At 36.0% G+C, this 11,000-nt stretch overlaps 1 pseudogene; it reads left to right on the top strand.

Moving 5' to 3' along the window:
• The first annotated feature begins 7,517 nt into the window (after positions 1 to 7,517).
• Positions 7,518 to 8,488, top strand: LOC141520324 (protein MEMO1-like; annotated as a pseudogene).
• Positions 8,489 to 11,000: the final 2,512 nt, after the last annotated feature.

The following is an 11,000-nucleotide window of genomic DNA, read 5'->3' as shown; positions in this document are numbered from 1 at the left end:
AAAGAACCTTGGGAAATGATTTTTAGCTTCTCTTTACCCTGTTCTTCTCAACTATAAAATGGAGATGATAATAGTGCTTCTGGTGACTACCTTCTAGGATTGTTCTGAGGACCAAACAAGACCATGTTTATCAGTATCTAAGTAAGATGTTATATAGAGAGATTTGAATAATAGTTATTAATAAAACAACATTCAGCATATGGTGCTTATAGTATGATATACCATAATTATTCAAGTATTTAAACAATATAATTTGAATAATATAGGAAATAATTAATATAGCAAATATCAATAATAGTTTATATCAGTGGTATCAGACTCAAATGGAAAAGGATCCCTGTGGGCTGCATATTAACTTAGAAACAACAAATTAATATTATCAATGTTTTATTATTTTATTTTATTTATTTTATTAATTTAATTTATTTTGATAAATATTTCCCAATTATATTTTATTCCCATCCTGGAAGTTTTACAGGCAGAACCTCATGTTTCCATCAGTTTGACACCTTTGTCTTATGTTATATAGTGCTTATATTGCAATATAATTCCATATAACATAAAAAATGAGTGGTCATTATTTGACAAAGTTGAGGTAAGCAGTTAAGTAACTTCCCTATAGTCACACAAGTTGAAGTTGAAGCATTAAGTTGCAGAGTATAAAATTAACTTATAGGACTAATTATTAAAAACAATAATTTACAGCCCTTTAGTCTTATAATAAAATATAATTATAATTAATAACAAATAATAAAAATGCTAATAATCAAAATAATCATTTAGTGGATAATTATTAACATTAGCTTCCATTATATAATGCTTCCATTATAATATAGTTATATTGTAATTAATAAAATGTGCGGGCTTGCTAAACCCTTTTCAGGGCTGCTCATCCATCTTTGGTGTCCAACTAATAATGCTTACCTATGGTTTCAAGAACCTATAGTAGGCACAGAGGCCACATCCAGATAAAACCCTTCCAGCAGATGAGGTTGAGAGTAACTGTCAGGCCTCAAACCCATCAGTTTCTCAAGCATGCAAAGAACAATTTGTTACAATGGTCATGAAGGCAGCTGAAGCAGATACCATGGAATGATTAGATCTCAGTCAAACATTAAGGATGCCAAGGTCATCCAGTGCATCCTGGGCCATAACCAGTAGTCCTGACTTTTTTCTTATCTCTAGACTTTGATGATGGTGGAAGAGAGAGTGAGGCTTACAATTTTGTGCAATGTCACCTCATTAAAATCTAATTCATGGACAGGTCAAGACATCACCCCATGATAATCATTGATCCTCTTTGAAAATGAAGGACAAAACACAACAACAATAGCTAACATAGGATTATAGAGATATTTTCCTATATGTCAGAGGTATATTCTTCCTTATTCTGCCTCAGTCTCTGAGAAGAGTAACTCCAAATTTTTGTTCCTACGTAGTGTTGGTTCTGCCAAGTTTGCATCCAAATGAGTTATATCTGATATGATTCCTTGTCTCAGGTACTACTGTCCTAAATTTTCAAGGTTACTCTCAAAGATTACTCCTTGCTTCTCAGGACATCATTTTTGGCTTAGTTATTAAACCTGGTTTCCTATATATTGGGATACTGGGCTACCCAGAAGTTCATGCTCCTGAACTTTAGAGTTTCACAAGGTCAGAGGCTACAATCCTTTCATCTAAAACCAACAAGAAAAAATGTGTAAGCTAAGAAGCTTCTTTCATGGGGGTCAATTTTTTTTTTTTTAGATTTTGCAAGGCAATGGGGTTAAGTAGCTTGCCCAAGGCCACACGGCTAGGTAATTATTAAGTGTCTGAGGCCAGAATTGAACTCAGGTATTCCTGACTCCAAGGCCGGTGCTCTATCCACTGCACCACCTAGCCTCCCCATGGGGGTCAAATATTGACTTCAGGAGGAAGGAAGTCCTTTATGTCTTCTTTTATAGCACAGCCTCTTATTGGAAAAACAAAGTAGTTGAACTAAGAGAACACTTGAAGAGAAAATGTCCAAGTCTCTGGTTGCTATTGTCTTCTGAAAGGTGTTAGGCTTCTGAGCAGTTGAGAATATTTTGTTTTTTGGATTAACAGTCTGGAGCTAATTATATAGTATATCTACATATACTAAAAATCTCTTTGAGGCAGTACTCTCCCAGAAGCAGGTTTCTCACTCCTTCCTTATGGTAAGTAGCCTTTGAGGAGCACCATGTGCCAGACCTGTGTACATAAAATTCTAAAGCTTTTGCACAAATAAAATCAAAGTAGCAAGATTAAGCTGTTAATTGAAAAAATTTTCATAGCAAATATCTCTGCTTTTTCTCAAATATCTGACATATATGGCAAGTTGATACAAATATTTGATAAATGTTATTCCTCATTAGATAAGTTGCTAAAGCAGTTTGCAAAGAAGAAATGCAAATTATAAAGTCACTTGAAAGAATGATCCAAAGCACTAATATAACAAATGTAAATTAAGATAATTGTGAGATTTCACCTCATATTCATGACAGTGACAAAGATAAAAATTGTAAATGTTCGAAGGGGCTTTGAAAAGACAGTTATTTTAATGTCCTGGTGATAGAGCTATGAATTGGTCCAACTACTTTAGAAAATAATCAAGAATCCTACTGGAAAAATCACTACAAACAGTTCTCCCTTTATGTAAGTGGACATGTCCCATAGATTTCTATGTAAGATGATTTTTTTTGTGATGTGAGTTTGCCCCTACCCACCCACTTCACTTAGTTTATTAACAAAGGCATATACAAAATGATACTTTTCCTCAAGTCATAAATTATACCGAATGTAGTCATATTAAATATTGTACCATGATAATAAACAGAATTATGAAATGAAAGGTAAAATTGATGAAGTGTGCACATGACTATATAAGTTTGCAGTATGTTGCCCTTCCCTAACCACTTCACCTAAACTTTTTTTATGAAGCTGTTTAGATGTATGAACAGTGACTTTCTTTTTTATCTCATATATCTGACAATAGCAAATAATATTTTCTTTAACTAGTCTTTGAACTTTTAAAAATCTTGTAATATTTGGATCCATCTTTTCAATACATGAAACCATTTATTCAAATTATGAGTGCTTTTGCCATCTATTTTGTTGTGAACTCTTTTGGTTCAATCTTGGTTCTGAATATTCCCTTTCTTCTTCTACAATCTTTGCAACTAGAAGCTCAATAAGATCCTTATCCAGAATTGCTATTCTGATTTCTTCCAAAATTCTTTATGGTAAAGTGAAATTTGCATAATGCAAATTTATATAAAACAAGAATTGTATTATAGAAATATTTACAGAAACACCTCCAGTTGTTCTGAGCTATACCTTACCACTGGATCCCAGATGGCTCTGGGGAAGAAAGTATGATTGATGAGTTTGCACAATTTCCCTCTCATTCAAATCCAATTCACTTGCATGTCACATCATCACATCCCTGATGTCATGGATCTATTTGAGAACAAAGGACAAACAACAACATTTATTGTTATCCTACATAATTTCAACTTCTGAGACACTCTAAGCATTTGTGATTTATCCTTGGGAAGCAGCTTAGATAACTTCTCCCCCCATCTTCAACTTCATCCTTACCAACTAAAAGATGGTTTTAAATAATTCCCAGGTAACAGTGAGTCTACATTTCAGATTCCTTATCAATGACCTTGGGATACAGCTGGGTCTCATAACTTTATAAAGCATTCCTTCATGACAGAGAGGAGTGAATCAGAGTTTCATGTGTATGAAGTCATTTTCCTTAATGTAGCCAATTATGATCTCCCACCCCCAAGATGCCAGCTAGATAATTTCTGTTCTGTTCTTTGTTCTATGCTTATAAAACTGAGTTGTGTCTTCTTCTCTGGGTCATTGGTTAGAAACTAATGTAACTATTTACTTCTTTATTAATAGATATGAGTCCTTATTAATAAATTGTTATATTTTTCAGATAAATATATCTTAGTTTACCTTTTCATTAAATTTCACTTGAGACTACATATACCTTTATATCTGATAATAGAAAATAGAAGAAAAAGGTCCTATATATACCAAAAATATGTATATTAGTACTTTTTTGGTAGCAAAAGCTGGAAACAAATAACTCATAACAGGAAATAACTGAACAAATTATGGCATATACAGGTGATGGAATATTAATATCCTAAGTTATGATGAACACAAAGAATTCATATAAACTTGAGAAGACTTGCATTTATTGATGTAGTGAAAAATAAATACACCCAAGAGTTAAAATTTATAGCATGTCCACAAACAATTCAGATTAATTTAGTGGTCAATCTTTATTCCAGAGGAATGACGGTGAAACATGCATTCTTTTTGACAGAGAAGTAATAGTCTATCTAGGTACGGAATGAAAGATATTATCCTACTTGAAGGATATATGGGAATAATCATTTATTAAACATCTACTATGTTTCAGATACTGAGTCAAGTGTTTTACAATTATCATCTCATTTGAGCCACCCAAAAATTCTGGGAGGTAGGTGCTATTAACCCATTTTCATGGTTGAGGAAGCTGAGACAAAGTGATTTTCATAGGGTCACATAGATATTATGTATCTGAAGTAGAATTCAAACTCAGATCTTCCTGACTTCAGTTCCAGCTCTCTATACACTTTCACTTATGTACTTCTTGCCTGATTTATAGGGTTCTACTGGGCATGTAGCTGATCATGAATGAAGTATGTGGAGAATTCACAGAGGACTGGCATCTCTGGTGATTGATCTTTCAGAGTCCTTTTTTTTTTTTTAGGGCTGCTCACCCACTTTTGGTGTCTATATATCATCTAACTCTCACATGTGGCTCCAAGTAGCTGTAGTATGTGCAGTGGCCACAACCCAGTAAAACCATCTCTTATAGATGGGTTAAAACAGGTTGAATATAACTGATAGACCTTAAACCTGTTGATGAGTCAGCTTACCCCAAGCATGTGAAGACTTTTCCTGGCAGAAGGGGTATATGAGAATTATGGAGCACATAGAGCTTGGTTAGACATCAAAGACATCACTGCATCCCCGATCCTAACTTTTGTCCTGCTACTGGACTTTGATGACTCTCAAAAGAGAGTGAGGCTGATGAATTTGTACAACTCTGTAGTCACTTCAATCCAACCCACCTGTAAATCAAGGACAAGTGAAATCATTGGTCATCTCTGAATATGAAGGATCAATAACAATAGAAGCTAACTATCATAGGACCAGATTTATTGTTAGCACTATTTTTCATGGGAACCTACCAGTTAAGTGCCTGGATAAGAGCATTTTATTTCTCTTTGTATTATGGGAAACCTTCTCATGCTTTGGATCAGTGCTTTGGACTAATGCCCTTGCTTTAGCTAGTAGGAGAAACAAAACAACACAAAAGAAACCACAGGGATATATACTAAACACCTTTCCCCTTGGGGATTACTCACTGCTTATTGTTTGACAGGGTACATATTTGTATATGCAAAGCTCCTGACCTTTGTCCTCCATTGTGTAATTATGCATTCTAGGTTTCTCAGTCCTTTCTAGCTACCAGAAAAAAATAAATATCCCAATCTATGCTATGTCACAAAAGAACAAAATGTTAAAACTAGAAGGGACTTCATGACATAAAACACAGAATGTCAAACTGAAAGGGACCTTAGAATATATAGACTATAGAATGTAAAAGCTGAAAGAGACTTTAGACAATAAAATATTGAAACAACTATGTTAAGTGTAGAAGAGACATAGAACAAAATTTTAGAATAAAAACATAGAATGGTTGAGTTGTGAGGACCCTTAGAATTGTAAAATTGTAGAGCCTTCTATCTCAGAGTGATCTTAGAGATTTAGTCTAAATCCTTCAGATGGTAGGAGGAAAAAACTGAGGACTGAGGGAAAGAAAATTTTTTGCCTAAGATCACAAAGTCATATTCCCATTCACATAGTTTAGTCTCATTTCTAGTTGGGAATAGGAATCAAATGTTTTATTCTATCTGCTTTCTCTCCCCCCACCCTCAAGCCCTCTTTCATTTTGTCTGGGTTTATATTCAGAGGGATGTCTTTCTCCAAAATCATAGCATCTGTTAGCCATTTGGCAACTCTTTCTCAGATACATAAAAATATAGACAGAAAACTAAAATACTGATTGCAAACAGATCTTCGTTTGCAAACCTTGTGATCTAGTAGGGTACGAAAACATGGCAGTGGAGAAATTAGTTAAACCAGTTGTATACAAAGCTTAGTTAAGAGTATTTTTCCAAATAGGGCTTAGGTACAACAGAATGTCAAGATCTTGGTTTGGATTATGAATTGACCAGTGAGGAGCTACCTTGCCCTTCACCCAAATCCTTAAGATAATAGGGAAAGTAGAGGAAAAGAGAAGAGATTGACTGGGGTCCTGGGAAATATTCAGAATTATAGCCTTGGCATTTCCAACTATTTTCCCTCCAGGTGGCTGCAAGGAAGAAGACATGATCAGAGATTCTAGTTTTGTACCCATCTACATCAGACCTTAACTTAGATCAGGGTTCCTGAAGTAATTGCTTGTTTAATTTAAATTTTCCTTTTGGGACCCTTTGTTTTTTATGTTTATATTTTCCTTTTAGGAATATGTTCAGAAGCCACTTGTAGACAGCACTAGTGATAGATGATTAAATAGAATAAGTAATTTGGTCACACACAAATCTTTTTCTAGCCAATGACTTCATCTCAAATTGAGGAAAAGTACCATTTTAAGACTGCAACTGAACTCACTGAGTTACTAAGTTTTATGAACTCAAAGAATTTCAGAGCTAGAAGGAACCTGAAAATATTGAATATCTCAGGGTGAAAGGGACCTTAGACATCATTCAATCTAAAGAGTAACAGGATTTGGAAGTAGAAGAAAGCTTTGAGATTATAGTAAGTCCAGATTTCTCAATTTATAGATGAGAAAACAGACCCATAAAAGTTAGATGACTTGATCCAAATCACACAAACAATGCATGGCAGAGTTTGGACTTGAACCCACATCCTACAACTACTGATTCAATGCTCTTTGCTCTATTGTTGTTGCTGTTCAGTTGTTTTCAGTCATGTTGGATTCTTTCTGACCATCTTAAAGATGAGGAAACTGAGTCAAACAGAATTAAGTGACTTGCACAGGATTGCACAGCCAGAAAATCCTCACTGTTTCTTACTATCTTTATGAACCTAGGTAAGTAACCTTAAAAGGACAAGGTTGGATTAGATGGGACCTCTAGAGTCTTTCCTGCCTTTATATCTATGACCCTATGGCCCACATGTTGTTTCTTGCGTATGGCCCACAATGGTGCATCTTTGTGCCTTTTCATTGCCTGCCCTGCCCCCTGCCTCTCACCATTCCTAGAGCGCTTTTCTTCCTTTACCTCTGCTTTATGACTTTCCTGACCTTGGCTCAGGCAGCCACCTCCTCCTGGGCTGGGCCCGTGGTGCCTCATCTCCTCCCCAAGCCGTTCCCGCACCTGCCACCGCTGCCTCCTCATTCATCCTCCTGCACCACAGGTGGCATGGGCTCCAAGATGTCCAACTGAGTGGTCTGCTGGGAAGCCAGTCACGCCGGGAGCTGGTACACAGCCTCAGGTCCTCAACTGAATGCACAATTTAGAAGGTTGGCTTTCACAAGTACAATCCACAAAAAGATCTGCTAGAGCCATTATTGCCCCCCCCCCCCCATGCAGGATATACTTACTGTGGGTCTTGTGCTGCTCATGCTTACAAACAAGTGGATCCATCTATTACACAGAGAATATTCATCCTTGGGCCTTCCCATCATGTGCCCCTATCTCGATGTGCACTTTCCAGTGTGGATATATACAGAACACCTCTGTATGATCTTTGTATTGATCAAAAGATTTATGGAGAGCTATGGAAGACAGGAATGTTTGAGTGCATGTCATTGCAGACAGATGAAGATGAACACAGTATTGAAATGCATTTGCCTTATACTGCTAAAGCCATGGAAAGCCATAAGGATGAGTTTACCATTATTCCTGTATTGGTTGGAGCTCTGAGTGAGTCAAAAGAACAGGAATTTGGAAAACTCTTCAGTAAATATCTAGCAGATCCTAGTAATCTCTTTGTGGTTTCTTCTGATTTCTGCCATTGGGGTCAAAGGTTCCATTACAGTTACTATGATGAATCCCAGGGGGAGATATATAGATCCATTGAACATTTAGATAAAATGGGCATGAGTATTATAGAACAACTAGACCCTGTATCTTTTAGCAATTACTTGAAGAAATATCATAACACAATATGTAGAAGACATCCCATTGGGGTGTTACTAAATGCTATCACAGAGCTCCAGAAGAATGGAATGAATATGAGCTTTTCATTTCTGAATTATGCCCAGCTGAGCCAGTGTAGAAACTGGCAAGACAGTTCAGTGAGTTATGCAGCTGGAGCACTTACAGTCCACTGAAGCTCTGAATACTCAGGGATACCACCTGCAAATACTCATTCTGTAAATGGGGTCCCAGCCTAGCCCTTACAAAGATACAGTTCCTGGTCTTTGGGGATGCTGAAACCTCAAATTAATAGAACTTTCTTCTCTTCTTTTCTAGTAGGTATAGTTCTTCCTTAATTTCAACTCATTATAAAATGCTTTCTTGTTTAGGACAATGGAGGGAAGGAAGACTGGCATCAAAATATTTTATGATCTAAAAAAAGTGATGATGGATATATAAAGTTATGGTGGAAATGGTTGTTCAAATACAACATGTAAAGCATTTACCATATTATAAATTTTCATTCTTTGCAGACCTGTGCACCTCTATTCAGCTTTCAGAATAGTTTTGCAAATTGTAAACAAACAAAAAAAGGGTGGAAGCTTTTCAATAATGAAAATTGCATTTATACATGATCTGTATTAGAACATAATAAATCTCCAGTATAGTCAACTACTACCCATGTTGTACAACAGATACCTTCTATTTTAGTTGCTAATAAAGGGCTACACAACTCAAAAAAAAAAGACTTGGCTCAAATTCCATGAGGGCCTTCTTGTTCCCTTCTCTCCTATCTCATCACCAGTGTCTTCTCTTTGAGATTGCTTTCCATTTACAGTGTAGCTATCTTTTGAATGTAGAGTTTTATGAATATTGTCTTATTCTTTGGAGTGAGTTTCTTGAGGACAGGGGCCATGTTTTTGTCTTTCTTTATATCCCAACACTTAGTGCAATGCCTTCATGAGTAGAAAGCACTTCATAATTGCTTTTTGACTAACTGGTTGAATAGTTCAGAGACTATTGAATAGCTCAGGATATCAAGTTCTGCTGAAACCGGCTCTTACTGGCTCAGGGAGAGTCGATTGTTAAATTTTTAGTTTGAGCAATAATGTTTTGGAAATGGGCAAATGGTACAAATCACCCTTTGATTTCGTTGATTGTCTAGACATAATAAAGTGATGAAGAGAATGTTTATAATGCCGATAAAACTCAAAAGTGTGTTCTGCATACATTTCCTCCCCCCCCAGCTTGTTTAATATTTACCAGTACAGCACTGAGATGTAGCATTATTTTTTAAAATCTTACATCACTATTGACACAAATAAATGGAAACATCCCAGCCAATTTAACTAGCAGGATTTCCTGGAAAAAGTGAGTTAAGCTCATATTAATGCTTGAGGAACTCACATCTGCATAGAGCTTTATATTTGGCATAGCACTTTCATATCCATTACTTCATTTGATCCCTATGACAATCCAGTGTGGGAGCTAGGGCAGGAATTCTTAGTTCCATTTTTCATTAACAATAGTTTACAATAATCACTTAGCATTTTGTGATTACAAAGTAACTTTTGCCTTCAATTTTTCATTGATTGTCACCAAACCCCTATAAGGGTGGTAATAACTTAAATCATATTATTCCAGTTTGAAGGATGTGAAGACTGAGATGCCTTTCCTGGTGTGCATGTCTAATCAGAAGTAGGATCCAGACTTGAACCCAGGTCAGTTCGTCAATTAGGACCTACTATATGGCAGCAAGGGCAGCCAGCGCCAGATTGGGAGTCAGGAAGACTCATCTTTTTAAGTTCAAATGTGGCCTCAGATACTTCCAGCTTTCTGACCTGGGCAAGTCACATAACTGAGTTTGCTTCAGTTTTCTCATCCGTAAAATGAGCTGGAGAAGTAAATGGCCAACCACTCCAGTATCTTTGCCAAGAAAACCCCAAATTTGGTCATGAAGAGTTGGATGTGACAGAGAAGCAACAGCAACATATTCTAGGCACTAATGCCAGACATTTGCTAAGCCCTAGGAATAAATAGAAGGCAAAAGACAGTTCCTGCTCTCAAGAAGTTGAGGTTTGTTTATATTCAGATTTCCTGGCTCTAAGTGTGAGCTATCTGAGTGACTTTTGGCAAGTCACTTAGCCACTCAGTTGTCTGATATGGAAAATTAGGATATTGGCTCAGATGACCTCTGAGATCCCATATCTTATAGAAAATTGTGATCCATTATACCAGTAGGTACAAGTGAAAACTAACAAATACCACCTTAATAGAGGATGGTTATCAGAAAAGATCAGTTTCATGTCTTAAGAAGTGTTATTCTAAATTGGAAGAAAAATAGGTAGTTTGATGTTCCGAATAGCATCAGACTTAGGATCTGAAACCCTAAAGATTCTGATTTGATCCATCCATCTGTGTACTCTCATGCCATATCTCCTCTCTTTTTTGTAGCTAAACTCCTTGAGAAGGCCATCCACAATAGGTGCCTTTCACTTCCTTTTCTCTCATTCTTTTCTTTTTAAAAATATTTTTATTGTTTTTTTAATTTTACAATTTTTCCTTCACTCTCACTCCCCCACCCCAGAAAGCAGTCTGATAGTCCTTACATTGTTTCCATGCTATATACTGATCAAAGTTGGGTATTGAGAGATAAATCATGTCCTTAAAGAAAAAATAAAATATAAGAGATAGCAAAATTACATAATAAGATACCTTTTTTTTAAAAAAAAATAAAGGTAATACTCTTTGGTCTTTGTT

Source organism: Macrotis lagotis, chromosome 4 (genome assembly GCF_037893015.1).
Source record: "Macrotis lagotis isolate mMagLag1 chromosome 4, bilby.v1.9.chrom.fasta, whole genome shotgun sequence".
NCBI lineage: Eukaryota > Metazoa > Chordata > Mammalia > Peramelemorphia > Peramelidae > Macrotis > Macrotis lagotis.
The sequence above is the reverse complement of the archived record's forward strand: the minus strand, read 5'-3'. Positions and strand labels throughout refer to the sequence as shown.